This window comes from Oryx dammah, unplaced genomic scaffold, assembly GCF_014754425.2.
Source record: "Oryx dammah isolate SB20612 unplaced genomic scaffold, SCBI_Odam_1.1 HiC_scaffold_11, whole genome shotgun sequence".
NCBI classification, from domain to species: Eukaryota; Metazoa; Chordata; class Mammalia; order Artiodactyla; family Bovidae; genus Oryx; species Oryx dammah.
The window spans coordinates 44,158,341-44,175,024 of record NW_024070195.1 but is presented as its reverse complement, the minus strand read 5'-3'; the positions used below and the strand labels follow the sequence as shown (position 1 = coordinate 44,175,024).

Sequence of the window (16,684 nt, the reverse complement as noted above, 5' to 3'; positions counted from 1 at the left end):
CTCTAAGAGCTTTCCACAATTTGTCATGATCCATACAAAGGCTTTAGAATAGTTGATGAAACAGAGATAGATGTTTTTTCTGAAATTCCCTTGCTTTCTCTATAATCCAGCAAATGTTGGCAATTTGATCTCCCTCTTCCTTTTCTAAATCCAGCTTGGACATCTGGGAGTTCTTGGTTCGCATAAAGCTGAAGCGTAGCATGCAAGCATGACCTTACTAGCATGGGAGATGGTGCAATTAATTTGAAGTTTATCCAAATTTAACATTTATTTTCAGTTCATCTCTCCTACTACAGTAAGTCCCCTACATACGAACCTTCAAGTTGCAAACTTTGAAAGACGCAAATGTGTGTTTCATCAGTGCCAAGTGTGAATGAAGCTGCAGGTTGCTCTCCAACTCCTACTGCTGACGACCCTTCAGCTCTACCATCTCCCACCTCCTCTACCCCCTCCAGTCAGTAACCCTTCCTGCCTGTTCATTTGATGACAGCCCCTGTATGCCAGCAGTTGTCCTGTACTGCTGTACTTTTCAAAGTGCTATACTGTAAGATTAAAAATGTTTTCTCTATTTTTTGTGTTTGTTTTCTATGTATTTTCTGTGTGAAAAGTATTATAAACATATTACAGTTCAGTACTATGTAGCTGATTGTGGCAGTTAGTTACCTAGGCTAACTCTGATGGACTTACGAACAAATTGGACTCATGAATGCACTCTAAGAACAGAACTCATCCATATGTGGGGGACTTCTTGTACTATATCAGCATCAGAGGGTATTTTATTCATCACTTTATCCAAGCACTTAAAGCGTTTGTGTGTGTGTGAGTCATTCAATCACTTAAAGCATCTGCTGCTGCTGCTGCTAAGTCACTTCAGTCGTGTCCGACTCTGTGTGACCCCATAGATGGCAGCCCACCAGGCTCCCCTGTCCCTGGGATTCTCCAGGCAAGAACACTGGAGTGGGTTGCCATTTCCTTCTCCAATGCATGAAAGTGAAAAGTGAAAGGGAAGTTGCTCAGTCGTGTCCGACTCTTCAAGACCCCATGGACTGCAGCCTACCAGGCTCCTCCATCCATGGGGTTTTCCAGGCAATAATACTAGAGTCGGGTGCCACGCCTTCTCCCACTTAAAGCATCAGTTCAGTTCAGTTCAGTCGCTCAGTCGTGTCCGACTCTTTGCGACCCCATGAATCCCAGCACGCCGGGCCTCCCTGTCCATCACCAACTCCCAGAGTTCAATCAGACTCACGTCTGTCGTGTCAGTGATGCCATCCAGCCATCTCATCCTCAGTCATCCCCTTCTCCTCCTGCCCCCAATCCCTCCCAGCATCAGAGTCTTTTCCAGTGAGTCAACTCTTCACATGAGGTGGCCAAAGGACTGGAGTTTCAGCTTTAGCATCATTCCTTCCAAAGAAATCCCAGGGCTGATCTCCTTCAGAATGGACTGGTTGGATAGTAAGGACTAAACAAAGGACTTGGAAAGAGCACAGGAGAGAGGAAAGGCAGGGAAAAGCAAAGAAGGAAAAAAGGCAGAAGAGAAGGAGCAAGAAACAGGAGTGAAATGTATCTAATGGATATGACTTAGGGAGCTTCCCTGGCGGCTCAGTGGTAATGAATCTGCCTGCCATGTAGGAGCTGCGGGAGATGCAGAATCAATCCCTGGGTGGGTAAGATCCCGGGAGGAGGGCAGGGCAACCCATTCCAGTATTTTTGTCTGGGAAATCCCATGGATAGAGAAGCCTGGCAGGTTACAGTCCATGAGGTCATGAAAAAGTTGGACATGACTGAAGGGAGCTAAGCATGCATGCATGGACGCGACTTAAGACATTTAATGTATTAATATTCAGACAACTTTTGATAGAAAACATAGGAATAAAATGCATGTTTATCCAGTACAAATTATACTACAGATGAATACAATATTGATTGTTCACTTATCTTACTGAAACCACTAACAATTAAAGTGAAGAAGAAATAGACTCAGGAGGCAGGAAGAATTTAATTGACTTGCAGATTCTGCCACTTTCTAGCTGGGTCACTTTCAGCAAATTAATTCTCAGAGTCTCAGTTCCTTCTTCCTTAAGTTAAGGGATGGTATCAACCTCTTAATGTTCTGAAAAACATTAAAATGTGGTAACATGTGAAAAGAACTCAACCCACTGTCTGCCATTGAGCAAGTTCTTGGTGAAGATGTGTGCCATTAATCGCCTGGGTTTCATGAAGTTTATCTAGAAAAAAAAGTTTACTTCAAAGATAATGTCAAAATCCTAACAATGTGGCATTGTTAAAATTAACAGAGAGAATGGGAGAAAATATTTGCAAATCATTTATCTGATAAGGGACTTATATCCAGAATATTGTTTCTGTCCTTTATTGTGTCCATCTTTGCATGAAATATTCCCATGGTATCTCTAATTTTCTTGAAGAGAACTCTAGTCTTTCCTATTCTGTTGTTTTCCTCTATTTCTCTGCATTGTTCACTTAAGAAGGCTTCCTTACCTCTCCTTGCTATTTGGGAAAGACTGAGGGAAAGAGAAGAGAGCGACAGAGGATGAGATGGTTGGATGGCATCACTGACTCAATGGACATGAACCTGAGCAAACTCCGGGAGATTAGTGAAGGATGGAAGCCGGACATGCTGCAGTCCAGGGGGTCACAAAGAGTATGACTAGACTGAGCAACGGAACAACAACAATTCAGAATACATAAAGAACTCTTAGAACTCAAAGAAAAAGATGACCCAATTTAAAAAACTGACAAAGGGGCTTCTGTGGTAGTCCAGTGTTTAAGAATCTGCCTTGCAATGCAGGAGGTGCCGATTCGACCCCTGCTCCAGGAAGATCCTACAGGCTGCAGGGCAACTAAGCCTGAGCACCACAACTACCAGGGCCCACTCAGCCTAGAGCCTGAGCTCACAGGAGAAGCCACCGCAATGAGAAGCCTGTGCACCACAACTGGAAAGTAAGCAGCCCACAGCAACGAAGACCCAGCACAGCCCAAACTAAATAAATGTATTGTTTTAAAAAGGACGCAGGATTTGAATAGGCATTTCTCCTAAGAAGACAAACAAATGGCCAACAAGCACATGAAAAGCTGTGCAACGAAATTGTGATTAGGGAGCACAAATCAAAACCACAAGGAGATAGCAGTTCGCACCCACTAGGATGGCTAGAATCAAAGCAAACAGTAACAAGCCTTGCCGAGGATGTGGGTAACCAGAACCTCATATGCTGCTGGTGTTACAAATTGGAACAGTCACATTAGAAAACAGTGCAAGAATCCCTCAAAATCTTATATATACAGTTACCATATTAGCCAGAAATTCTAATACTAGGTATATACACAAGAGAAGTGAACACATATGTTCATACAAAAATTTGTAAACAAATGTTCATGATAGCATTATTCATAACAGTCAAAACGCGAAAACATAAAGGGGATGTATCACAGAGGTGTATTTCTCAGCAATAAAAAAGAATGAAGTCCTGATACATGCAACAATGTGAATGAATCTTGAAAATATGGTAAGTGAGAGAAACTGGTCACAAAAGCTACATATTGTGATTCATTTATATGAAACACCCAGAATAGGCAAATCCACAGAAACAGGACATAGTTGCCAAGGTTTGAGGGGAAAGGCAGACTGTGGAGTGACTGCTAATGAGTAGGGGTGGGACTTTTGAATGTGATGAAAATATTCTGATGTTAGATAATGATGACACACAAATTCTGAATATGCTAAAAAGCACTGAATTGTATGCACACTTTAAAAGAATGAATTTTATGGTATGTAAATTATGGTTCAATTAAGGTAATATTTTTTTTAAAAAAACAGGAAGATCTACAATTCCTAAGATGGGAATTTATGATTTTTCCCCCCCAGGAATATAATATGAGCAACAGGTCACTCCAAACAGGAAATTAAAATCTACCTTACATTAAGCCAGCAAGAATTCCATTCAAACATGAAGCAAATGACCCTTAGTAAATGATTTTTGCTTCGAGACACTGTCACCTCACTCTGTTCCTCATCACCATATGCCTGGTGTGCTTGGGGAAATACAGCTCAGATTTTGTGCCCATATTCAAAAACTGGGGGAAAGTGAGTTTGCCACTATTAAAATGGCTTTTTTTTATTTATTCATTTTTTATTGAAGGATAATCACTTTACAGAATTTTATTGTTTTCTGTCAAACCTCAGCATGAAATCAGCCATAGGTATACATATTATCCCCTCCCTTTTGACCCTCTCTCCCATCTCCCTGCCCATCCAACCCCTCTAGATTCATACGGAGCCACTGTCTGAGTTTCCTGAGACATACAGCAAATTCCTGTTGGCTACATATTTTACATACAGAGGACTAACAAACACATAAAATGGCTTTTTTATCTACTAGGTGGGCTGCCGTCTATGGGTCGCAGAGAGTCGGACACGACTGAAGCAACTGAGCAGCAGCAGGTCCATGAGTTAATACAGGTGTTTTTGGTTTTGTTTTTTTTTTTGCTTTTTTAATAGTGTTGATTTTCCCCACGCTTGCTGTTTAAAGAACTTTCACCTCCACAACAAAAGCACTGGTAAGTGCTCTACTGTGGAAATCTCACAAGGTAGGTGGACACCCTCAAGGCGTGAAAAACCAATGCTGTCTTCTTTCTAAAAGAATGACAGTCTGTAAGCATCGTATAGACAACGAAGATCTTCCTCATTGTATGCTCCAAGGATAAATGTCTTTTTATTAAAGTAGGATCCTCTTCTGAGACAAGGAACACTGTTTATATGGGTTTCTTATCATTCTACACAGCATCTCCAAGACTGGGGTCTTACGTGTGCTCCACAGTCAAGTCAGAAGCCCATGGAACCCCGCCTGCTCAGTAGTGATGCAGGTCACTACACTCAGCACAGGCCTCCAGTGCCACAGCGGTCCCAACGACCCCCCTCTCCAACCCAAAGGATGTGTTTCCTGTGGTGCCCAGACGCCAAACACACATGTAGCTGGACCCCTCTCCACTGCGAACTCAGATAACTTTGGACTTGTTGGTTCAAAATATATGCCTCTGTCTCTAGGAGACTCTGTTTGATGGTCCGGTGGGATGAGGGTGGCTGTGGGGGGTGACAGTGAAGAACTAAATGCAGAGAATGGTTCCCAGAATCCCCTGAGTTTATTTATCCGTTTTGACCACTGTGAACTCAGGCAGCAGTTGGGAATTCTTATTTTACGAAATCTCTCTGTCTCATCTTCTTGTCTGTCATCTGACAAATAGGCAAATACTCAGACTTTGACCTCTCACGGTCACCAGGTTTAAGCCTTCTCATGGCTTCTGTGGGCCAGAGGTATATGCCCACAGCTTGTGAAAAGACCATGTCCACAGAGCAAGTCCTTAACATTGAATCTGTTACTATGTAATATATGTTTTTTAAAATTTGAAGCTGCCAAGAGGACACAAAAGCAAACCCCCAAATATTAGTAAAGGATAATTTCAATAATGACAGCTTCACAACTTGGTACCTTTGTAGTTATCCCTCTTCAATGAAGCATAAACCTTTTCTACTAGAATATTACTTTTTTACTTCTTCTGATACTATTTGTCCCTTTATTTTTGGTTCTGGGCCATATTTTTTAAATGAATCTGGGCAAGACAGCTTAGTCAATGGGAGGGAAAGAATATTTTCTATATAAAATATTTTCTTTATATTTTATCTAAAACAAAATATTTTATTTATAAAAATCACCTTTGATGGTAGAACACTTTTTTGGAGCATTATAAAATAGTTCAATTAAGTTAGAGCTGTGAGCACTCTGAAAAGTGTTATCTTTTCAGTGTGTGCATCTTTAAAATGCCAATTCTTCTGTCAAAACTTGTTGAAAAATAAAATGTGAGGTTTTTAAAACAAACACTAATAACGATCAACATGGAGAGAGAGCAACGATTCTGACATGAAACAAAATTCTTGCCTCCTGGTACAGAATCTGTAACACGCGAGCTGAATAAAGTCAGTCTGCGGTCCAAGACCAGCAAGTTCCGTTTTCTCAACTGTTCTATACTCAGCACCCACAAGATATATTATTTATACAGAGAATATAAATACTGTATTTACATATATACAAACATTTGTATATACACAAATATATACACTATAAGTATATAGCAGTTACACTTCATAGTAGTCAATAAATCTCTGTCTTTCTCTCACACACAGACACACACAACACACACATACACAACCACACACGCACCATTACTGTCTCAGGAGTGAAGACAACAGTAAGATTAAACTAACAAGACTTCAGGAAAAAGGATTCAAAGATGGAAGTCTCTACTTTCTGAATATTAGAATCCCGTGTGTGTTTCTCACATCAGAAAGGAGTTCTGGATTTAAGTTTTCCTATGTCTTTGTAGCTTAATCAAAGCAATGAGGTTTCACACCATCACTCACTCCTCCCCCAACCCCAGCAGCTTAGCTGTTGTAGTTGTGCTGACATGACAAATCACTTTGCCCCCAAAGTCACAGCTCCATGCCCTTTAAGACAGCGAGCCTGGGATATACTTTCAGCTTTATCGGTAGAAAATGAAACACGTTCCAAGGCAGCCGTGCCCTTATACAGAAAAAAAGCTTACCTTTCAACTGACTTGGAAGCAGCCGGCAGGACGGTCACCCGTCAGGGAGGTCACCGGCCACATTTCCCGAGCAGCTGACCCTGTCAGTCTTTGGAAAATACTGTTTACTCTGTAACTAAAGTTGGATCCTGGGCACAAGTCACCAAAATGAAATTTTAAGAGTTAGGCGTAAACCTCATCCGCACTGAGACCTCTTCATGAAAACAGGAGTTGTGAAGGTTCCCTAGATGATTTCTTGATAAGAATTCTCAACAACTGTAGAGATCTGGAGTCCAGCGTTGAAAAGTTTTACGATACAGCCAATTATCTAAATTTTAGTGTACTGATAAAAATTCTTTAAGCTTCCTTATGGACGTAAATGACAGATGAGGAAAAGGTTATGGAAAATGGAGTTTCTCTTCTGTTTGCTTCAGTTGGATTTTTTAAAGTAAGGTTGAAAGTCCTCCTGAAATGAAATGTCAATTGATCCAGAGAAGGTAAGTCAGAATTATACCAAGGGTGGCTTGTGGCAGGCTGAACAAATCCCACAAGTGGGTGGGGTACTTGCCCTGAGATCCAGCTTCCAGGAAACACCAAAGAGCACGCTGTTGGTTCACAAACTAGCCTTAGCATGGAGGGCGAGGAGAATGAGGCAGACACTCCAGATTGGCGGGTGGCAGGGTTAATCAGTAAGGGACCTTACAACCGAGGCTTGTCTTTGGTGACCACAAGGTGAGTAGCTCTCCACACCTGTCTACCCACCAGAATCTTAAAAGTTTACCTAGAGGTCAAGTTGAGTTCAATCACGTGATCCATTCAGATGGTCTCAACAACTCAAAGCTCACTCCGGGCTGTGTCCTTCAAATTCTCTCCCCCAGAGGAGAGGAGGCAGTGATCTCTGATGACCTGGGTGCAGCTCACTGATTGACTTCCGGTCACATCCACTCGATGACCACCACCAACACATTCCTTCGCCACACCTTCCTCATTTCCCACAAAATTTTCCCCTAATTACTCCAAAGAGAAGCAAGTCCCTATTACCTCTGCTGGGCATACACACTGAGGAAACCAGAATTGAAAGAGACACATGTACCCCAATGTTCATCGCAGCATTGTTTATAATAGCCAGGGCATGGAAACAACCTAGATGTCCATCAGCAGATGAATGGATAAGAAAGCTGTGGTACATATACACAATGGAGTATTACTCAGCCATTAAAAAGAATACATTTGAATCAGTTCTGATGAGATGGATGAAACTGGAGCCAATTATACAGAGTGAAGTAAGCCAGAAAGAAAAACACCAATACAGTATACTAACACATATATATGGAATTTAGAAAGATGGCAATGATGACCCTGTATGCAGGACAGCAAAAAAGACACAGATGTGTATAACGGACTTTTGGACTCAGTGGGAGAGGGAGAGGGTGAGATGACTTGGGAGAATGGCATTGTAACATGTATAATATCATGTAAGAATCGAATTGCCAGTCTATGTCCGATGCGGGATATGGCATGCTTGGGGCTGGTGCGCGGGGATGACCCAGGGAGATGTGGGGAGGGGGGTGGGAGGGGGGTTCAGGTTTGGGAGCGCATGTACACCCGTGGTGGATTCATGTCAATGTATGGCAAAACCAACACAGAATTTTAAAGTAAAATAAAAAATTAATTAATTAAAAAAAAAAAAAAACCTGCTAGTTTTGCATCCAGCCTGCACACCAGGTTATTCAACCTTGGCCTCTGGCCCTTTTGGAGGATGTTTTTAAACCACCTCCCAAGAGACTCATTGTGCCAAACAAATTATAAATCACTTACTTGATATTCTGTGGGAAATATATCATTTCAGGTTGGCCTTGTCATCCCATCCAGTATATCATCCCACTCTGCATTCTAAAATAAATAACATATTTTTAAAAGAAAAAAAATCACAGTCATCTATTCGTCATTTGGAATTCTTCACATCAGTACTGGCTTCCATTATTTCCACAAATTAAATTGATTTACATTGTCAATTTCTAAGTGAATACTCATGTAAACGGCAGTGTTATTAATATTTTAAGGCATCGTTTCCTCCTTTTTCATCTAGTTCAATAATTTGACAATGATTGGAGGCACAGATCACATCACTGTGCTGGTACTGACAGCTTCCTGGATGGACCACACCATCTACTGTCAGGGCTTGAAGAAAAGTGAACAGAATTCTGTACAGCAACACACCAAAGCAGGCTGAACATGAGAAGTGCTGAATTTGGAGAGTAAATGATGTGCGTTGAGAGCCAAAGAAGGAGACCACTTTGGCTAGGACACTGGAGGTGATTCCTCAAAGACTGGAGCTGGGTCACCCTAGTCCTGGCTACTAAAAGTGGTCTTTGAACAGCAACACGGACCTCACGTGGGAACTTGTGGAAAACTGAGAATCTCGGATGCCAGGCCAGACCTACAGAGTCGGAATCGGTCATTTTGACAAGAACCCCAGATGATTCCTGTGGGCATTAAAGTTTGAGAACCACTGATTTCACTACTTTTGGAATTGATAGAGATACATGGGCGTATTGCTCTTCATCCTGTTCACAGTGCCAACTGTCTCCCTGTTCACACTGTCCGCACCATTCGCTGAGCCCACCGTAGGCAAGGCATGAGCTAAGAGGCCGGAAGATGACCAGAGGAGCTGGAGAAGCTGCAGACACGTTTATTCTCTTCCGGCTGATGCAGCAGCCATACCCGTATTCTCTCCTGGCTGACACAGCCGCGGTATCGTTCACGCTATATTCTCGTCTCCCAAGGCCAATACGAGGGACACAGCCGTGACGCAGCAGTAATTCCCACTGCTTTTTGGGTGGCGCTCTTATCTCCCTACAGCCCGAAGTAACACAAGACAGAGCGCAGGGTTATAAACGAGCTCAGCTGTTAGTCATTATTTACAAACTGTGGGGCAAGAGCGAGAGGCCAGGGGGCAGGAGAGCCTGACACGCCATCTTGGCTAATTTGCTCTTTCCCTACAAGGGGTAACGTAATGGAGGCCAGACTATGAAAGGATGCTTGAGGAGAGGCAGGTAGGCTTGGAGAATTTACAGAGTACATAGGAGGATTTATGTCTGCTACCTAACAGTAGAAATAAAAACTCCACGACCACATGAGCCAGTGATTGTGCTGAGTGACTGGTACAGTGCTGTCTCATTTCATGCTCTCAACAACCCGGTGAGGACGCTACATCATTTTTCAGATGAGGAAGCTGAGACTTACAGAGGTTAAGTAACTTCTCAAGTTTACACAGAAAAGAGCAGAGCCACGCTTCCCTTTGAGCGAGAGCTCTAGGCCACTCCCTGCTGTAAGCCTCTGATTCTCTGGACCAGCCATGAATCCCGATCCACGTCGTCCTGATAAAGTCCCCCTGAAGAGCAACCAAAGGGCCTGCGTCTGACAGGCACATTCAAGGAAGCCCAAGCTCTGTCCCTCCATACATCTCTCTTTCTCAAAGAACTCTTTCTCCTGACAAAATCAGGAGAGAAGATGGACACGATTGTTCTGGTGACTAAGGTAATTGCTTTTTCACTAAAAATTTAACTTTTAAAACATTTTATTAACAAGTTCACACACACTGTAGAAAATTTGGAAACTACAAAGAAGTACAAAAAGGAAATTTTTAATTTTTTGTAAAGCTGCAACTAAGTTACACCACAGTTAATAGTAAAGCACATTTCTTTCCAGGTTTTTCTTTATATAGTTAGAATTTTTAATATAATTATTATGGGGACTGGTGTTTTTATTGAGTAAATACATTATGAATAATGCCTCCTATCACTAATGCTTTTATTCTTGAGCATTTCTGCTGGTTGGGTGGTGGCAAACATAATTTTTGTCTGTCCTGCCAAGATCCAGGGGCAAAGGTCAGGCAAAGACATTGGTGAAAACCGCCAGATATAACCCACCTTAATGGACGTCTCTCTTCTTTATCATTTTAAAAATGAAATTGGTCACATTAAGTTTGCTTAAAATAACAGAATAACCATAGATTAGAAGCAAATGAAACTACCATACTTCCCCAAAATTAGAAAAATAGGACCATTAGAAATACTGTATTTCTATGGCCATGAATGATGCGGCTTCTCATTTATTACAAACAGCAAATCAACAGGGACTCTTGATAAAATATCTGTTGTTTTTTAAAAATACATCAATTATTATGTTTGCTGTAAAAATATTTTAGTAATAATGCAGAATCACTTTGGATAATAGTGGATAACTTTTTTAAATATCCCAAAGTAGAGACATCTTACATAGACTTCATTCCAGCTAAAATCTGAAAGTATACCATTTCAAAGTATACCATGCACGGGTATTTAGTACATTCAGTGTTTGAAAGTATATCATTTGAAAGTATACCATTCACGGGTATTTAGTACATTCACAGTGTTGTGAATCACCCCCAAAGGAGACCCCATGCCCATTAGCAGCAGCCTCCACCACAGCCCCTCACACCCCTTAGTCTATTTACTTTTATGGATTTGCTTATTCTGGAAGTTTTGATAAACAGAATTATAAAATTTTTAAAACTGTGAGAAAACCAATAATAATATGAATAATATAAGGACACAAGAATATCTTACGGCATTCTAGCCTCATGAGGGCTAGAACCAGAAACTAAGATGTCATCAGAAACAAGTTTTTCTCTGGGGTCCCACAATCTTTTGTTTTTACTTTCTTCATATTTCTGCTTTCTTCCTATTTTTCTGAAATTTTGCTTTCTTTCTACAAGCATGGGAAGATGCCTGTACCCGCCAAGCATGTCCCTCAATCCAAGGTATACATACCAGCTGACTTGCTTTCTCTGAATTCCCAAGTGTAAATACCCTGGAGAGAAAGTCCATCTCCCTACATTGAGTCAGATGACCACCAAGATCCAATCTGGTTTGGATAACAGAACATAGAGAAGGAAGAAGCTGGGGCAAGGTTACCTGTTCTCAGAGGAGTGAGAAGAGGAGATGCAATCAAAGGGATGCACTTAAATTTGGAAAAATAAAAGCAATAATATTTGGTGGATTTTCTCTTTTTGCTATTCTTAGATTTAATAATATTTCCTTCCAGGCTTTTTCTCTATACAGGAAATTTTAATTGCAAGAATAATGTATTAATTTTAGACCTAATCAGAGTAATTTTTTATCTTACTATAAAATCTTGAAAAGCATTTTTATATCAACAAGTAAAGCTGCAGTTAGTGAATATGCCACATGTCGCTAACCACCCTCAGGTTGTTGGAAGCTTAGCTTGTTTCTAGTTTGCCATGATTAAAAAAAAAAAAAAATGAGACATGCATCTTGGTGTGCCAAAAAATTGTTTCTCTATTTAAAATCATTTCCTTAAAGTTGCCTTCCTGAGGCTGTTTTGCCAGATGAAAGAAAACAAGTAAATCATCTAAATCCCTGATAGAGATTGCTAAATTTCTTTCCTAAAGGGTTACATAAGTGTGCTTTCCATAGCCTCACCAGCGTAAAGTATCAGCATATTTCAAAATTTGCCATAGTGGAAACTTCAAAAAGACATAACATTCACCAGTGTTCTTAAGGTAATGAGTGCAAACACGGTTTCTTCTCTATGATTGTGAGACACAACCACCATGGGTTGTTCAGTTAGTATCAAGCCTCCTTGGGTAGCCAGGATTGAACGTGACAGTCTTGCTCTGTACCTCTCTTCATTCATCCACTTGTTAGCTTCTGGTGGTGGTTTAGTCGCTAAGTTTTGTCCGACTTTTGCAGATCCATGGGCTGTAACCTGCCAGACTCCTCTGTCCATGGGATTCTCCAGGCAAGAATACTGGAGTGGGTTGCCATTTCCTTCTCCTGTTAGCTTCTGAGCACTGTGGAAAACTTGGAGATAAAATATTGATACATAGACCCTGTGCCTAAGGGGATTGCTATGCAAAGAACAAGAAAGATAATAATTACTCAGCTTGCCCTACAGAGCTTTGGAAACCTTTGGTGAGGTTTAGCCAATAGGTCCTCTGGCCAGTGCTGGTCCAGATCTACACTTCAGAAAGTCCAAGGAATGGGGGTAAGTAGTGCTCTGAACACATCGCAGCCCCAAGCCCAGGCCCACCAAGCACACATCTGCTTAACTGAAAGAAGAATGTGTCTTTTAAAATACACCTCATTCAGATGATCAAAATGGTAAGCCCAACTACAACATCTGAGGCAGACAAAACCTACACTCAATAGTAGACCATTATGATAACACTCCCTCCCTCCCTCTCTCTGACTGATGACAATTTATTAATGTGAATTTGCTCCCAATTTGAGAAGCTCATCGAGGCATAATTTAGAATTAATAAACTGAGGGCAAGAGCATACAATGAATGCACTTCCCAAGTTAGACAGGGGTTTAATGTCACAACATAAAAACAAGTCTCTGTGATTTTCCGAGTACCAGCTGTGCACTGATCAGGAACATGAGAGGAATTCTGTTAATTATCATTACCCAGAGAAAAATAATTAGTTGCTTTGTGGGGAGAACAAAAAACAAATGTTGCCATTTCCATTTTAATTTCAACCACTGAGGTTGATAAAACTCAAAATTGGTCTATTTTGTGAAAATCATAAGCTCATTAGCACAGCATTAGCAGATTGCATGTTAATCTTCATGTCCATGAATTAATTTGTACACCATTCATTGGATGATTGATGCATTTTTTTCAGGGGACATGAAATAACTGCCAACCAGGAAGTAAGAAGGGTGACTCAAACACCCTTGAAGAGGATAAAGCAAGTCAGCTTTCTCAAGATTTCAAAGCATCATAAAAGTTTCTTTTATCACATGTTCCTTTTCTTCAGTCTTGACAAACTGACTTTCATTCTCCTCCACACCCTGCAGGTGAATTTCACAGTCATCAGATCAGTGCAACGTAAAATATAGCCAACAGGCACATGAAGAGATGCTCAGCCTAAATAACCATCTGCTGCTGCTGCTGCTGCTGCTGCTGAGTCACTTCAGTCGTGTCCAACTCTGTGTGACCCCATAGACAGCAGCCCACCAGGCTCCTCTGTCCCTGGGATTCTCCCGGAAAGAACACTGGAGTGGGTTGCCATTTCCTTCTCCAATGCATGAAAGTGAAAAGTGAAAGTAAAGTCGCTCAGTTGTGTCCGACTCTTAGCGACCCCATGGACTGCAGCCTATCAGGCTTCTCCATCCATGGGATTTTCCAGGCAAGAGTACTGGAGTGGGTTGCCATTGCCTTCTCTGAAATAATCATCAGGGGAATGCAAATCAAAACCACCATATCACCTCACACCTGTCAGAATGGCTATCATCAAAAAGGAAAACAATAAATGTTGGAGAGGATGTGGAGAAAGGGGAACCCTCATACAACTGTTGGTGCGACTATAAATTGGTGCAGCCACTGTGGAAAATAGTATGAAGGTTTCTCAAAAAACTAGAAATAGAACTACCATAGGACCCAGCAATCCCACTCCTGAGTATATATCCACAAAAATAGAAGTAATAATTCAAAGAGATGTATGCACCCTAATGTTGATAGCATTATCATTAACAATAGCCAAGATATGAAAGTAACCTAAAGTAGTCCATCCATCAACAGATGGATGGATAAAGATGTGGTGTGTATATATATTATATACATGGGCTTCCCTGGTAGCTCAGGTGGTAAAGAATCTGCCCCCTAGGTCGGGAAGATACCCTGGAGGAGGGAATGACAACCCACTCCAATATTCTTCCCTGGGAAATCCCACGGACAGAGGAGCCTGGCGGGCTACAGTCCATGGGGTCACAAAGAGTTGGACACAACTGATTAACTAAAACTTTCACTTTCATATATATGTATATGCGTGTGGGTGTGGGTGTGTGTATATGTGTGTGTGTGTATGTGTGTATATATATATATGTATATGTATATATATTATGAGTGGTATTTCATTGTGTATGCCACTCAGCCACAAAAACAGAATGAAATTTTGCCATTTACAACAACATGCATGGACTTGGAGGGGATTATGCTAAGTGAAATTAATCAGACAGAGAAAGACAAATACTGTATGATATCACTTATATGTGGAATCTAAAAAAATAACAGACTAGTGAATATAACAACAGAAAAGAAATAGACTCACAGATGTAGAAAATAAATTAGTGGTTACCAGTGGGGAGGTACAAACTATTGTGTAAAAAATAAGCTACAAGATTATAGTGTACAACACAGGGAATATAGTTAATATTCTAGAATAACTATAAATGGAATGTAACCTTTAAAAATTGTGAATCACTATCTTGTACGTCTATAATTAATATAATATCGTACATTATCTACGCTTCAATAAAAAAATCAGATCAACCGTAGCATCCTCTTCTCAAGAATCATCAGGCATAAGGACCCACGTGGTCTACCTGACAGAGAATTATAGTCAATGGGGACCACTATAATTTGAAACACACTGTGGTATCTGAAATATTAAAGACAGTGCTAGGCTGTTCAAGTAGCTCACAGATGCTAGAACATGTTGGGGAGACCAAAGAATTGTTTTTTTAAAGTTTGAAGCTCGTAGGAAGCCAACAGAATTCAAAATGCAGGCAGACATTAAAAATAAAATAAAATTAAATTTAAAAATCTAAGAAAATTGGACCCCAAGGAGAAATAAGTAGTCACACCCTTGCCCCTGCATCTAGAACTCTAAATCCCAGTTGAGGCCAATCCATCTCTCTCCACATTTTTGTGCCATTAATTAAGGAATTTATGTGTATCATTAAATAATTTCCAACAGATCAGATTTGCCACACACATTCAAACAAGAGCTTGGAACAGAATATTATGTGAGTCCAATTTATACCTTTATGGATTTAGGCATTTAATTAAATCCCCTGAGCCTTTTTTCTTATCAGAAAAAAATGGGAATAAAAACTCTCCTGTAGTGCTGTTTGAGGGATAAAATATAAAAAGATCCTTGAGTATTAGTACTATCTTTGTGGGAATTGTTCTTCCTTTCATCACCCTGAGTTGTCGGCAAAAGAACACATTATCTGAACAATGAACTTCCGCAGCCAACCATCCATAGAGAGAAGCTACAGTCTCAGTGGAATGAAACGAGTCAGTGGCAGCAAACATGAGGCTCTGCCTCCTCGTCATTGCGCTGCATGCCGATTGTTAGGCAGACACAATAAGCCACGGATCTATAATTAGTATTGCTTCTACAGCAAAGTTTCTTTTAAAAATTTCTCTCCATTCTTCAAACCTGTAACCAACATTGATGTAAACAATTTTTTAATGTGGCTTCCTCATGATTATCACTCACAGGAACAATCAGCCACGTTAAAAGACAAAGTGCTGAGGCTGCCCTGGTGGTGCAGTGGTAAAGAATTCACTTTCCAATGTAAGGGACACTGGTTCGATCCCTGGTCCAGGAAGACCCCACGTGCCACACCAAAACTACTGAGCCTGTGCACCTCGAGCATATTCTCTGCAATGAGAGACACCACTGCAAAGCGAAGCCCAAGCACCACAACAAAGAGTAGCCTCCCGCTCATTGCAACCAGAGAAAAGCCCACACGCAGCAACAGTGACCCAGCACAGCCAAAAATAAAGAAACCTTAAGGAGGAAAAAAAAAAACAAAAGACAGTGTTCCCTTGGCCCTGAATCCATATGCTCCTGCCCCAGTGCTCAGGGATTCCGCCCACGGTTTACACTCTGGCCTTATCCACTGGGGTCATGGGGTCAGAGGTGGTGGACTACATCGACCCCCAGGGCCACCTCCTCCTTCTCCATGGAGGGTGGCAAAGGACTGGTGGAGAATAAGGGAGAGGCAGCCAGTTAGTATATGTGGACAGCTTTGTATTGATACCGCACACGGATTCCATGAGGTAGCTGGGATCCTTCTTATCCTTTTACAAGTGAGGAAATTGCATCTAGTAAATTGTGAACGATTTTCCCAAGGCCCCAGCTAGAAAGGCACAGGATGAGCTGCGGATTCGAGAGGGAATCCACCCTACACCTTAGTCTCCAAGGATGTAGGTGTGGGGGCAGTGTGTGGGCCAGGCAGGGCCAGAGGAGGGAGTTCAGAATCCTGTACACTGGGGGCCTTAAAAGAGAGA

At 41.3% G+C, this 16,684-nt stretch overlaps 1 long non-coding RNA gene across 1 annotated transcript; it reads left to right on the top strand.

Annotated features, from left to right (window-relative positions):
* Nucleotides 1–6,783: 6,783 nt before the first annotated feature.
* On the top strand, nucleotides 6,784–9,112 carry LOC120869875. The gene is made up of 2 exons (XR_005722649.1): nucleotides 6,784–7,088; nucleotides 8,681–9,112. It is a non-coding gene; the product is annotated as an uncharacterized LOC120869875 (long non-coding RNA).
* The last annotated feature ends 7,572 nt before the right edge of the window (nucleotides 9,113–16,684 follow it).